At 44.9% G+C, this 15,231-nt stretch overlaps 1 protein-coding gene across 1 annotated transcript in view; it reads left to right on the forward strand.

Moving 5' to 3' along the window:
- Nucleotides 1-6,781: 6,781 nt before the first annotated feature.
- The window catches only part of ZNF407 (zinc finger protein 407), a 454,103-nt gene continuing 445,653 nt past the window's right edge, over nt 6,782-15,231 (forward strand). Inside the window, exon 1 of the mRNA XM_006121401.4 lies at nt 6,782-7,131. The gene's annotated coding sequence lies outside the window, so the exon portion shown is untranslated. The remainder of the gene's footprint in view (nt 7,132-15,231) is intronic.

A 15,231-nucleotide genomic window follows, 5' to 3' on the forward strand; every position in this document is an offset into this window, starting at 1 on the left:
CCCTCATATATGGCTTCACAAATAAGATTACTATACATGAGATAATAACTCATCTTTTCTTAGTAATAGCAATCACTTTTTTCTGTTTTTTTTACAAATAGTGTTGGGTTCAATACAACCACAGAATACAACCTTTCGTTTTCTGAAAGTGTTTAATGTAGCCCTTGCTGAACTGGTCTTTGATTGATGAGCCTCGCTGAAGTAGCTTAAACAAATAGGTATTTTAAACCATTAACTTAATAACATGGCTAAAAGATAAATGTATACATGTAACCTTAGGATGGGAGTAAGGGAGCCGATTATGCCAGACCTCAGGCTATGTGTACACTACACTGCCATGTCCAGGGAATGCGTCTGCTCTTCCGAAATTTATTTGAAAGAGCAGACATGCTTTTTTGGCATCCCTGTAAGCCTCGTTTTACAAGGAAGAAGGGATGTTCCAAAAAAGGAATTTTCTCCAACTTTTGGCCCAAGGTAGATCGGCCAAATGTCAGAAAAGCCTATTCCGAAAAAAGAAACAGAAAAAGCTATGCAAATTGCGGTTCACCATTTGCGTAGTTTTTTCTGGAAGAGCAGTGCAGTGTAGACATAGACTCAGGGTTATATAATAATTCAGTAGTACACCAAGCTGTCCATTTTAGGGTTGTTGACTTAGTATAATAATGTTCAGCATAACAACCTACACAAAAAAACTCTCAACTTGTACCTTACTCTCACCTCTGGTCATAAATTCTGGTCCTTATGAATTTGTTTCCTATTATTTTCAAGTCTAACATCTCCATGGGGAGGGGGAAAGGCTGTTGACTCAATTCTGTAGTCCCAGAGGTCTTCTTTCAGTGTTTCCAATGTCTTCTCTGATTATCTCCAGAGGATAATCAGAGGCAGATCTCACAAGTGGCTGAGAGCGAGCCTAAGCCCACCCTCCCTGCAGGATTGCAGACCAGAGCACCAAGTGGTAGCAATATCAAGTATCTAGAAATGCTCCAGAAGTCCCTTCCTGGTTACTCCCTACCTCTAATGATTCCAGTGCAGGGCATGGTCACCTCTCTCTCTCAAAAAAAATGATTATTAGAAATACAAAAGGTACAGCAAAAGACAAGATCAATAATTAAAGTATGAAAGAGCTTCCAAATGAGGAAAGATTATAAAGAGCAGCATTGGTGATTGGAGATGGCTAAAGGAGGATACGACAGAAGTCTATAAAGTCATGAATAGTGTTGAGAAAATTAATAAGGAAGTGTAATTTACCATTTCAGATAACTTAAGAACCAGGATTAATAGCTATTAGCAAAGATGGGCAGGGATGCAAACCTGAATGTTCTGGGTGTCTCAAAGCCTCTGAATGTCAGACACTGGACTTAGTTGACAGTGGATGGATTACTTGATAATTGCCCTGTTTTGTTCATTCCCTTTGAAGCACTTGGCATGGAAGGTTACAGGGCTAGCTAGACCAATTAGTCTCGCACAGAATGGCTATTCTTTTGTTCTGATCCAAATAAAGACAGAGTGGATTCCTTAACTCTAAAGGACAAGCTAATCCCTTCTCTGGGGGCCAGGAGTAGCTGCCCCTTCCAAATCATCCACTTCTCAGGAGTAAGATTCCCACTGTACACTTAGGCTCTCAGGCCAGGTCCACAGTATGGGGGAGGGTTGGCTTATGGTACAATTCCAGCTCTTTAAAAAATGTAGCTGGAGTCAATTTACAGTAAGATGTGCTTTGGCTTCGTCTTCACAGTGGGAGGTTGATGGGAGAAAGGCTCCTGTTGACTTTCCTTACTTCTTGAGAGGAGTACGAGTACCCGGTGCACCCTCAACATTTGATTTAGCAGGTGTTTACTAGACCCGCTAAATCGAATGCTGGAAGATTGACTACTGCTGCATAGGAGGAGGGATAGCTCAGTGGTTTGAGCATTGGCCGGATAAACCCAGGGTTGTGAGTTCAATCCTTGTGGAAGCCATTTAGGGATTTGGGGCAAAAATTTGTCAGGGGTGGTACTTGGTCCTGCTGTGAAGGCAGGGGACTGGACTTGATGACTTTTCGAGGTCCCTTCTAGTTCTAGGAGATAGGAAATCTTCATTAATAAATATAATAAGATCTTTCTGCAAGTAGAGATGTGGCCTTAGACAGATCTACAGTGAACCCTCGCTACTTCGCGGTTCGACCATCGCGGATTCACGACTTCGCAGACTTTTTTCATTACATTATGTATATACGTGAATCCGCGATGGTCGAACCGCGAAGTAGCGAGGGTTCACTGTACTGTGAACATAAAATTGATCCTTACCAAAACTTTAAAAAGCCTCGGGGGAAGCCGGCGGGGGGGCATCCCAGGCGCGCCTGGGCTGCTCCCCCGCCGGAGCCCCTCCGCGGCTTTCAAAGCCTCGGGGGAAGCCGGCGGGGGGGCATCCCAGGCGCGCCTGGGCTGATCCCCCGCCGGAGCCCCTCCGTGGCTTTCAAAGCCTCGGGGGAAGCCGGCGGGGGGGCATCCCAGGATGCCCCCCCGCCGGCTTCCCCCGAGGCTTTGAGGATCCTACTTCGCGGATTTTCAGCTATCGCGGTCGGGTTTGGAACCTATCTACCGCGATAAACGAGGGTTCACTGTACCCCCTAGCCTGAATGCCATTTCCCTGTCTGTTTGAGCTGATGACTTTCTTTCAGACTCTTCCTCCAGTTGCATATGTAGTGAGGTGGTGCCACTTAGGCCAAAACTGCTTGTTAGCTCTTTCTTAGTGTGAGTTGTATATACCCCATCGGGGTGGCCCGTGAGTATAGGCGAACTCGGCGGTTGTCGCCTAGAGCGCCACCTTCAACGGGTCACCCGATAATGATGTCACGCCATTGACGGCCCTGCAGGCCAGGGCACCCATTGCGCGTTCTGCCTGGAGCGCCAGCTGCCGCAGCCAGCCTCAGGCCACTCCTGTACCCCATAAGAGCACACTACAAGACTAATTATTTTATTTTGGAAGTTTCAGGGGGTAGCTGATTTAGTCTGTACAGGTAAACTGAAAAAACAACAAATAGTCTGGTAGCACTGTATATACTAACAAAACATGTAGATGGGATCATGAGCTTTCGTGGGCACAGCCCACTTCTTCAGATGACCGGTCATCTGAAGAAGTGGGCTGTGCCCACGAAAGCTCATGATCCCATCTACATGTTTTGTTAGTATATACAGTGCTATCAGACTATTCGTTGTTTTTTCTTTTATTTTGGCCATCTTGACTGTTTTTAGGCCTACTTCCTCTGTTTTTATTTACCACCTCCTTAGGTTAGAAGAGATCCCTTTGTGGATAGCAACACATGGGTTTTCCTTGTGCCAGACTTTTTTATACAATCTATCTCCCTTAAATAATAATATAAATAAACAAGTAAGCATTTTTGTTTATTTTTTCATTATATTGGTTTTGAAAGGAAAAGCACTAAGAATTCCTAAAGAATTTTCAACAATCAGTTCTCCTTGTGGTAGCATTTTGAGTTGCAGTTTATTTAATTTAAAAAAAAATAGAAACACTTTTATTGAAGGAACACTTGTTGCATGAGGCTCCTTTTAACCACTACTTGGACCAATTCCAGACTCCTTTTTAAATTATTGTATTCTTCAGAACATCAATGGCACAAACTGTGTTTTTCTTTTCTTTGGGTTCTGTTCTTTGGTATGACTATGGCTATTCTACTGAATTGCCATATCATTTTTCTTTCTCTATCTGGCCCACAGGTATTGATTTGTGTTTAAGTGCCTATCACCAAAATTTCTAAGCATTGTACAAGATTTTAAATATGCAAGGACAGAGGCAACTGCTGGGAAGAGACACAAGGGAAGGGACACAGTTGTGACTACCCCAACATACTTCTTCCTCCCCCCCCTTTCTCCTTTGAACCATTCTAACCCAGCAATTCTTAAACTGTAGGTCAGGATCCCCTGTAGTAAGACTGTGACCAATTATCCCTCTAAATTAAGGATGGGCAAATATGAGCCCACAGTCTGGATCCAGTTCTTCAGGATTAGCCCCTAGAGGGCCACCACCACCATATTTACCTTTAGCCCAAGACAGCAAGGCTTACACTTCAGACCCCTCTATTCCCCACCCAGGGGTATTGGGCTTTGGCTTTTCTCTACCCCTTGCCCAGGGCAGCAGAGCTTAAGTGGGCTCTGGCTTTAGTCCACCCTCTGGGGGTTGTGTAGTAATATTAGTTGTCAGGAAGGGATCACACTGCAATGACATGTGAGACATGTGAGAACATGTGAGAACTCCTGCACAGAACTCCTGCACAGTCCCTGGGTGTAACTGGGGACAGTTAAGCAGTGAGTAACCAAGTGGACAGGTTAACTGCATTTCTCATACTAGTATCTGCCAAAATTTTAAGCAGACATGATTTTTTAAAATGCCTGTCTGTGACATAATTGGGACAGGAATGGCTTGGCTGATATGGACCCAAATTTTCCTTTATGCACCTTTGCTAATTTGAGTTGGAGCTTGTGACTCCATACTGGATCTTCAGGTGTTAATTCCGCTCTTTGGGCTGAGACTATGCCAACTTGATCCTGCTGGACATGCTCTGGCTGAAGACCTGGCATAAAGGGAGTAGCCTAGTTTCTGATCGCTGAAGAGAAGTAGGTGCTGCTGTAGACTCCTGCTGAACCACCACTGGCACTTCACCACACATAGGCCTGCCCCATAGCAGGGATCCATGACCCACAGGCTTTGGATACCATAGAGGGAGGAGACTGGGGGAACCAAGAGATTACAAGTGACAGAGAAATGGGTAGGAAGTAATCAAAGGAGGTGGAAAACCTGAAGACTAGCTTGGTGTGTTTTAGCCAGATCCCCACCAACCTAGTGCTAGGCAACCCTACCCCCAACAGAGCCCTGGGCTGGAGCCTGCTGGAGAAGGAGGCTGGGTTACCCCTATCACAGGATTGTTAGGTCTTGTTAGGGCTTCCCCATTGACCCTGGCCACTGGGCCACACAGCCCCTATATGACAGGTTGAGGGACTTTGGCTGTTAGGCCACATTATTCAAAGCCCCACAGTCATCACACAGACTTGCCTGCAGGCATATAATGACCTGTTCCCCATCTCAAAAGGGAACAGGGCATACATGACCCCCAACAGAGCTATATGGGACATATGTTCTCATTAAGTTGCCCATTATCAAGCCTCAGTACAAACTGATATATAAATACAGGCAACTGAGCATATTTTGAGGGAGTAGTTCATATCTTATCAATGTCCTGCACAAGTCTTCCTACATTACATCTCCATGGTACTCCCAGACCCTTTTAACAGGGAGGAACAGGAGATTAGGATTTTATTTAAACTACATTTTCTTGCATGACTGTCCAGGACATTATAACTGAGCTTCCAAGTCCATACAAACCATTTCTTCAAGCTTTCTAGTTCAAGTATTCTGGATTGTTAGCTATTCAGGCTTAGACTGTTAGTTTTATATTAGTAATTGAGGTAGATATCTGGAGGAATTATATTTGTAGAATTTGATTCAGAAACATATGAGCAAAATTTCAAAAATTAGTGTCAATTTTGTATATGAAAGGTGCATGGTTTCCTTTTCTTTCACTTGCGTTGGCAGTCATCATGGTATAAATGTAACTGTACAGTAAAGCTCTTGTCTGATATATATAAGTGCAGAAGAAACCTTTAGGGCAATATACTCTACACCACTTTATGCTAGTCTCCAAATCCAGCAGATAGCTGATCTGAACCGACCATCAGTGAGAATCATTGTAACCTTCTTTTAAATGTCTACATTTAGCACGTTATGTTTTCTAATTTCCTTCTTTATTAGCTCAAATTGTCTTTTCGCAATTTTAATCTGCCTGATGTTAACAGTAATCTGAAGCTAAAAGCATCTGGTATACCCTCTGCTGGCTGAATTGAACAGCAGCATTAATACAGCACCTGTTCTGGACCCTACAAAACTGATCTTACATTCTTTAGCCAAGCAAAAGTCCCAGCAAAATCAATGACAATTTTGCAAACATATGAATTGCAGAATAATTCATAACAGTATTTTCTAAATAGCTTTTTAAAAATAAAAGCAAATACTTAAGAGGCATGTTTTGTTTATACTAGATTAAAAGTTCATGCATGTCTCATTTTAATACACTTTAACAGATACATCCTGATGGCTTTAAAACTAAACAGATTTAATTTTCAAAATTCTTTATATATAGTTAAAATTTAATTCTCATCACTTTGTGCAGTACACCAGACTTTTTAATATGTTCATGTAAAAATAATCAGTTTTCTTTATTTTTATATGTCATTATTTTTATACATAACGTTTGTTATACTGACACTTCTACAAAAGCAATGGCTCCCTCTTCAAGTTGCAGAACATCAAGGAAAACTTAGGGTTCAACCCTGAAGTCACAGCAACAAATACAATTCTCAAAATATTCAGTGGATGTTTAGTTTGCAGAAGATTAGGCCCTGCATCTGCAAATTAGCGATGCTAAAAATGAATCAACTAATTAAACAGTAGATTAAATTTCCATCAACTATTCAATTAGTTGATAAGGGCACTTCCAGTTTGAAATGTAGCAAGAGCCCGCCTAGCTGCTGCATATCCAAGGCAGAAGGGTCATGGGGCATTTCGCCTTTGAAAGGCACAAGAGCCCCTGTGGTGCTGTCTCTCACTCTGAGCATTCCCGGCAAGGGTTTGTAATTGGGATGGCTGGTTCTCCAGCTCTCACCCACCCTGCGCCCGGCAGGCCCCAGGGACACCGTGTTACTAGATTGGCTCGTCAGGGGGCGATCCAGGGCGGGACTTGAGTGACTCCGCTTCTCCGCCTGCTTCCTTATGGCCCCCCCCCAACCACTTGCTCGGAAACCACCGAGCGGCGCCAAGGAGGCAGCGAGGAGACGCAGCGGCCCCCCCCCGCTCTGTGCGTCCATGGGGGGGGGCCGGAACGCGAGTCCTCGAGGAAGCCCCGGCACGCGCCGGCTCCTCGCGCTCCTGTTCCGGCCACGTGTCACGTCACCGCACGTCTCCCCCACCCTCCTTGCGCTACGCGGCCTCGTTCTGAGAGTGACGCAGGACGGCGAATCTACGGCGCGCCACTTGTGACCAAGATCATCACAAGCGGAGGCGGACGGCTCCCCCCGGGCGGTAAGTGAAACCGAGCGAGCTGCGACCGTTTCGCCTTCTTGGGAGGCTCCCTGTCGGGGGTTGCCATTTGCAACCGTTACAGGCGCCTCCTACGGGCGCGTGGGGCACCTGTTGGGTCGAGATCGTCCCAACGCTTTCCCCCAGGCTTTTTGGGCCTCTGTGCTGCCGTCGTTTTCTTGCTTTTTGTGGGCGGGCGGCCAAGAACTCGTTTGCCAGCCAATCTATTTGCATGTCCCGCCTCCAGTGCCATTTTGCGGCGCGTGAATGGCTGAGCCGTTGAGGGCGGGAAAAACATCGCGAGCTGTGATTGGCTGTTGCTCGGGGTTCTCCTTTTCCGCCCCCCCCCAACAAATGAAAAAATAATAAAAGCCTTAACAAGAGAGCGAGGGAGTGCGCATGCGGGACGCTAAGACTGCGCGTCAGATTTGAATTGTGGCGACAGGGGGCGCACAAGCACAGACCTCTGTAGCTGGGACCCTCAGTTGCCTTGAGCGGTCTGCGGCATAGGCGGCAGAGTACGCACGCGCGGGCCTGCCCTTCTTCCTCCCCTACTCGGTTGTTGGAGCAACGCGCGTGCGCAGCGGCAGCACTCGGGTGCCGTTAGTGAGGTGGTGGTCGAGCCGCTCGGATTCCGGTGGCTTTGTTTCCCAGTGTGCACTGCGGCCTAACTAGAGGTGCTGCGCAGGCGCCGCAGGGCCGCTGTCTGACAGATCTTGGCTCTGCACTCCCCGGCGCGTGGCCTGACAAGATGGGAGTGGGGCTGGCGCGGCGCGCGGGCGGCTCTGTCGGCCCGGCCGGTCGCGCGGCAGCGCGGGGGAGGGGCGCTCGGAGGCCTGTTGCTCGTGGCGGCAGCGTGGCCCCTGCTGGCCCTGGCGCTGCCGATTGCGGCAAAGGCAGCGAGCGCCGGGAGCAGGCAGCGGAGAGACCGGCCTGCGCAATCGCTCCGCTTCGCGCCCGCTTCGTCACACCCCGCGTTTAACTGCCGCTGGGCGGACGGTCTGCGCCTGCGCCGCGCATGACAGCGCCCCCCTGGCCCGGGCCCGAGAGCGGTGTCAGGCGAACCGCCCCGCCTTCTGAAGGGGCCTTTGCAGTGCGGCCTGTGAAAAGCGGGAGTCGTCAGGCGGAAATCTTACATTGCTTTAGTGTCAGCATTGCATTGTACTGCTCAACCTGCCAACAGCTGCCTGCTGCCCCGTGCCTGAGAGCTGTGCCATGCAAACCGCTGGACAAGGGCAGGCTTCAGTGATTTCTTAGTGGAAGCCATTACATTATTGTTTTCAGTCTGCCTCAATACCCAGTATATCTAAATATCTGCCTAAATGCCCTATTCATCTCTACATTTTTCTAAGTAAAAAACAACAAATGGTCTGGTAGTGCTTTATAGACTAACAAAACGTATTATGAGTTTTCGTGGGCACAGCCCACTTCTTCAGACGACTGGAGTTTTTCTAAGCTTTTTGTTAAGGCTGGGCACCCTCTCCTGAGCAGGCTTCACATGCTTTCACTCCTTACTTTTTCAGTCTCTTCTTAAAATTCTCATTGCATGAGGCCTATAAACCTTGATTTTTAGTTCAAAGTGTGGGTTGATTGGGGAGAAAGGGTAGGGTAAAAGTCTCAAAGTGTAATATTCATGGTGTGGCTTAGCATCCACATAATGTTGCTTTAATTTTTCTCCTCTTATGCCACCTTAGTTACTTTTGTAACTTAGGTTTGCAAGAGCTTAGGAACAATGTTTTTTACTATCTGTGATATATGAAACAAATTTGTGGTACCTGTGGGATAATAAATGGAAATCAAAATTGCAGGGAGTTTTGGTAGAAGGAATGATTTTGCTGGTAGTGTAAAACATTAGATGAGGCCTGTCTGGGCTTTGTCCCTTTGCAGGTAGCAGCAGCTCAATTGCTGTATATAATTAGAGCACATTGCAGGTATTCTTAGAGGTTGTCCTGAAGATGCTATAATTAGGGCCTTACTAAATTCAAGGTCCATTTTGGTGAACTTAATTGTCAGAGGATTTTAAAAATGGTAAATTTCATTATTTCATCTATTTAAATCTGAAATTTCAGTGTTGTAATTATAGGGGCCCTGATCCAAAAAGGAGTTGTGGGGAAAGATGCAAAGTTATTGTAAGAGGGATTGTAGTGTTACCCTTCAGCATTGCTGCTGGTGTTAGCACTGCTTTCAGAAGCGGGCAGCAGTGTTCCGTCCTATTCTTCCCACCTCTGATCAGAATACATTTTGTTATGTGCACGAACTTGAAGGTGATGTGTGACATCTTCATACTGGTGCATGTAACAAAATTCATGTGGCAAGAGTGGGCCAAAGGGATTTGAGAACAGAAGGGGGTTCAGGCTTGCGGCAGAGGGTTGGAATGCAAGGATATGAGAGCTCTGGCTGGGAGTGTGGACACTGAGGTGGGACTGAAGATGAGAGGCACAGGGTTGGGACAACATGGGGTGCAGAGGTGAGTAGGGATGTTAAATTTGGAGTAATTGACTAATTGAATACAGCCGGTCTCCGACTTACGACCATCTGCACTTCCAACCAATGCGGTCCCCGAGTTACGAACGCGAGCTACGCTTATGAACAGTGCGGTCACCATGTAACTCAATGGGATCTGAGTTACGAACACTTTGAGTTACGGCCAAGCGTTTGGTATGTAACTCGTTTGTAACTTGGGGATCGGCTGTAGTTGATGCAATTTGAATCGACTATTTGATTAGTTGGTAGGGGACCTTCACCGCAGAAGCGTAGCAACAGCTCCAGCGCTGCGGGGATCACAGAGCCAGCAGGGCAGTCCCCAACTGGCCCCTTGCTCCCTATGGTGTTTGAAAACAGCAGTGCTATGTGGAGTCTGGAGTCAGCTGGGGCTTTGAAATGCTGTGGGGAGCCCAGGGTCAGGCTCCTTGTGGTATTTTAGAGCAGCAGCAACACATGGCTCCAACTGCAGGGCATGTTACAAAGCAGCAGTGCCACGTGGAGCTTGGGGTTTGGCCCCAGGATCCATGAATTGCTGCCACTTTGAAGAACCCCCTTCTTCTCCCTTCTTCTCCTCCCCCACTGCCTATTTCTGATAGAGGCATAAAGGGAGGGAAGCAACTAGTTGTTCACATCTCTAGGGGTGAGGGCGCTGGCTGCGGGTGCAGGCTGTACAATGAATTTGGATTGAGAGTTAGGGGTGATGGAGGGTACTCTGGGGCTGTTGGGAGGAGAGAGAACTCTCCCCAGCTCTCTCTCTTTGCAGTAGCACCTGTGCTAAGGGGAAAAGGCACCTCTGCTCGCCATGGCAGCTGCTACGTTCAAGAGTGTGATTATTAAGTACTTTCTTAATACTTACTAATGGGTAACAAATATTTACTAAACCATTTACTCGAGATGCTGCTGAATCCTTTAGTCTCAGCCCTGGTGCTGCCTGACATGAAGGGGATGAAATAGCTGAAAGCAGAACGAAGAACCAAAGCAGGGCATGGGGAAACGTGGGGCGGCTCAGCGTTCAGGGCAGGCCGGATGGAGGCCTTCACTGGCAGGGCCGGCTTTATGCATGTGGCTAATGCACTTTTTTGAGGCGTACAGGATTTTTCGAAATGGGGCATTTCTGTCAAAAATGCACCATCTAAACTGCTGGGTTTTTTTTTTTTTTTTTTAAAGCCCAGTTTCCAAAAAAAGCAGCAGCCGCCATTATGCAAATGAAGTGTGGGATATTTAAATCCCAGCTTTATTTGCACTTTCTATACGTCTAATTTACATCCCTCTGCCATCAGATTGGTGTAGTTTAGACGTAGCCCTGGTGAGGGGCTATTTCGAAATAGCAGCAATGGAGTGTCTACTCATGCCTTATTTTGAAATAGCTATTTCGGAATAGGCTTTATTCCTCGTAGAATGAGTTGTACAGATTTCGGAGTAGATTCTCGCATTGTTATTTCGAAATAACGGCACAGTGTAGATGCACCCTTAGACTTTTTCCTTATTTCCTTGTAAGTCCGTGCAGCTCTTCCCTGGAAAATAAGGCATTAATGAAATATTTCATTTCTTGTAATGCATCTAAATCATTATTGGTGTGAGTCAACACTATAATTTGAGAAATACAAAGTTATATTTTTCCTTAACAATTGTAACTTGAACCTTTGCATATGTGCATTTTTGTATTTCTGTATATGCTGTCCTACTTATGGCCAAATATATATATGAATTGTGGTTGTTATAGGGCAATAATTTTAAATTTTGTAGCATTTGTGTATTGAAGTTCTCAGCAGTTGTTGAATAAACTTAACTTTTCTTGCATTTAATTTTGTCATTTTATGAAAAACAAGAGCCTGCAGAAAGTGATCATTTTTTGAAGAACAAAAAGAAAAAAATCACATCCTGTTTTCTGTGGAGTTTTATCTAATAAAAGATACTACAGCTCAGCGTCTGATCTAGTTACTATTCATTTAAAAATGTGGTATTAGGACATGCACTGAAATTACATTTTGTACACTATTATATTGTGTATCTGAGAGTGCAGAAAATCCTACAGAGCTTACACAGTATGAAAAGGCACAAGTTTCAGAGCACCCGAGACCTACTTGACCCATTTGAGAACCACCTTTAGAGGGAATTTGGTGGGATGGGTTCCCCATCAATTCTGGTCTTTACATTATCTGTGGAAAGAGAGAGCCAGATATCATCATTATTTTGATTGTTTACATACCTTTTTCATGTCACCAGCTAGCTAAACAAGCACTTCAACTTTTTTTGGAATGTTCAAAACTTTAAAAGTATTCATATATTGATGAAGGCATTGTGATAAAGGCTTCATCTAAATAACATTTTTGTCATTGGAACTGCATTTTAAAATGTCACTTTCCACTGGTACAAACAGTAAAATGAACAAAATGACAATGTTTCTTGTGTAAAATATATGATAAACATATCTATCAACAATATATAAGGTTTAATTCCAAAAAGCCTAATGCAGCCTTGGAAAATCAAGTCCTTTAACCATTGAATAGAATGAGTACTGCATAGATTTTGGAAGTACAAACTTCTTTTGTGTCTGTCCCAGCGTAACTTGTTCTTGAAGTGATGAGATTCCTCCCGGGACAGCAAAAAGATGATTCATTTTCTGAGACTGTTTAGGATCTCTGCTAAGTCAACCAAACAAGAGTTGGATGCTCTTCACAAAATTTTTGGAAGTCTCAAATCACTAAGCCATACATTTTTCTGATTCTGGATCTTTACCTTATTTTCTGTGTTTTCATTTCACCTTATAGATAGAGGGAAAACTATCAGTTAAAAACACTGAACACGTTACTGGAAGAAAAAATTGGTTTTAGAACTAAGGTATGATGTAAAGTATGTAGCTATCTACTTTTTAAAACAGCACAGCACTTACAAAATATTAAGAATATGATGTTGCTATCAGTGATGTAATTTCTGGTCTGTGGAAACCACTGACTTTGTTTGCTCCACAGAGAGAAATCAGAGTGGAGAAGTGGGAAATTATTTCTTTCTTCGTGGAATTACTGAATCTGAGTCTGGCTAGTTCTATTTCTAAAAATGCCAGTTATGCTCCTGAAATTATTGAGGATTCTATAGAGCAGTGGTCCCCAACATTCGTGTGCGCCTGCCGACAACCTGGGCTGGTCCCGCCTCTGGCGCACAGGAGGCGCCAGCCCCAGGCGCGCGACACGCACTGGCGCTGGGTGCGCGGCGCTCGGGCGGCCCCAGCCCCGGGGCACATGCGGGCGCTCGGGCGTACGGTGCTCCAGCGGCGCCGGTGCCGGCCCCAGGCGCGTGGCTCGGGCGGCAGCGCCGGCCCCAGGCCCACGGCGCAAGGCGCTCTGGCGGCCCCAGCCCTGGGCCTAGGGCACACGCCGGCGCCGGGTGCAAGGGCATCCCAGTCCCCTGGTGTGCCCCCGGACGCGTGCCCCCGGGCGCCCGGTGCGTGAGTGGCCCCCACCTCCCGGGCGCCCGGGAGGTGTGGCCACTCACGCGCCGGGCGCCCGGGAGGTGGGGGCTACTGCTATAGAGCATGATCAGTGATGTCTGGGACATACCTATATGTTAATATCGGTTCTTATCTAGTAAAGATATAAAATCCCAACTATACATACAATATGATAGGGACAAATTTAGTTATAACTACTCAAGAGAGAGGTCTTGAAGTCATTGTAGATAGTTCTCTGAAAATATCCACTCAGTGTGCTGTGGCAGTCAAAAAAGCAAATCATGTTAGGAATCATTAAAAAAAGGATAGAAAATAAGACAGAGAATATCTTATTGCCTGTCTATACAACCCTGGTACGCCCACATCTTGAATACTGCGTATAGATATGGTCACCTCACTTATAAAAATATATATTGGCATTGGAAAAGGTTCAGAAAAGGGCAACAAAATAATTAGGGGTTTGGAATTGGTCCCATATGAAGAGAGATTAGAAAGACTTGGACTTTTCATCATAGAAAAGAGGAGACTAAGGGGGGAAATGATAGAGGTCTATAAAATCATGACTGGTGTGGAAAATGTGAATAAGGAAAAGAATTTCATTTGGTGACTCCTAGTTAATAGCAGATTTAAAACAAACGAGAAGTTTTTCTTCACAGAGCGCACGGTCGGCCAGTGGAAAGCCTTGCCGGAGGATGTTGTGAAGACCAGGACTTTAACAGGGTTCAAGAAAGAACTAGATAAATTAATGAAGGTTAGGTTCATCAATGGCTATTAGCCAGAAAGGGTAGGAATGGTGTCCATAGCCTCTGTCAGAGGCTGGCAATGGATGACAGGAGAGGGATCATGTGATGATTACTTTTTCTGTTCTCTCCCCTTGGGGCATCTGGCATTGGCCACTGTTGGAAGACAGGATACTGGGCTAGATGGACCTTTGGTCTGACCCAGTATGGCCATTCTTCTGCTTTGTTAGGATCTGTGAACTCACAGGAACAAAGGAGTGTTATAAACATTCTTGGCTTAGGGTTCTTAATGTTAAAGGGACAGCCTCATTACATGTCTGTTAGAACAGTTTAAGTTCTTACCTTGATTTTGTGTATGTATCAGGGCGGATAAAAAAAAAAAATCAATGATTTAAAAAAAATGGATTTTTTTTATTTAAATGAGATTTTATTTTTTAAAAACCAATAAAATACTAATTTTTCCATTTAAAAATAAGTTATGATTAAATGCTACACTTAAACTGGCTATACCTACACTTACAGTCTCTCTAAAATGAATTAATGGCTCTAGTCTGATCAGCCTAACTGCCAGCTCTTGCTTTTTGAAAGTTCTGGGCTGTCAATTTCTGTTTCTCAATGGAAATTAAAAGTTCAAAGTAACATGTAAAGGAAGACACATGCTAGATAGGATTGTTTTTGCTCTTTGCTGTTGGTGGACCTGGGCCAAGGGTGGCAGAGTTAGTTGAGACATCGTCTAAAGACAAAGAGACAATATATATGAAAGGATGGAGGCAGTATAGAAAGGAACAGTGAAGTGGACTGTTTAGAAAAAAAAAAAAGAAGGGAAGACATTATTCAGTACACAGACAGCTTCTTATTTTTCCCCACACTTTTGCCACAGAATGACATGGCTTCTGAGTGTAAAAGAGACCCTATCTGGGAATATTTTGAAGAAATTTGTTCCCTGGATGAAAAAGGAAAATGTGTCAAGTGTAAGCAGTGCAAGAAGATGATGCAGTACACTGTACCTAGCTGCAAGATTGAAACATCATAAAGAAAACTGTGTGTTGAGAAAAACTTAAAAAAAATGAATGATCCTGTAGCACCTTAGAGACTTAGAACACCTTAGTCTCTCAGGCTATGTCTAGACTACGCTGAAGTTTCGAAAGAGGATATGCAAATTCTGATCTCACTTTCAAAAGCAGAGAGCTTTCGAAAGTGAAAGTAGTCGGGATGCGTTTTTTTTTTTTTTGGCACCCCCCGTCCCCTTTTTCGAAAAGCTGCATAAACCTCATTCTGTACTGGGGATAGCCTGATTGTTACAGGTCGGAGCTAATTTTTTTGGGATTGAATCGAGTGCTAGCATAATGCCCTATTCAAAGATATGGTATATAGAAATTTTTTATGGGTGTTGTCTACAAGATCTGCCAGGCTTCTTTTCTGTTGTTTTCA

The sequence above is a fragment of the Pelodiscus sinensis genome, chromosome 2, assembly GCF_049634645.1.
Source record: "Pelodiscus sinensis isolate JC-2024 chromosome 2, ASM4963464v1, whole genome shotgun sequence".
NCBI lineage: Eukaryota > Metazoa > Chordata > Testudines > Trionychidae > Pelodiscus > Pelodiscus sinensis.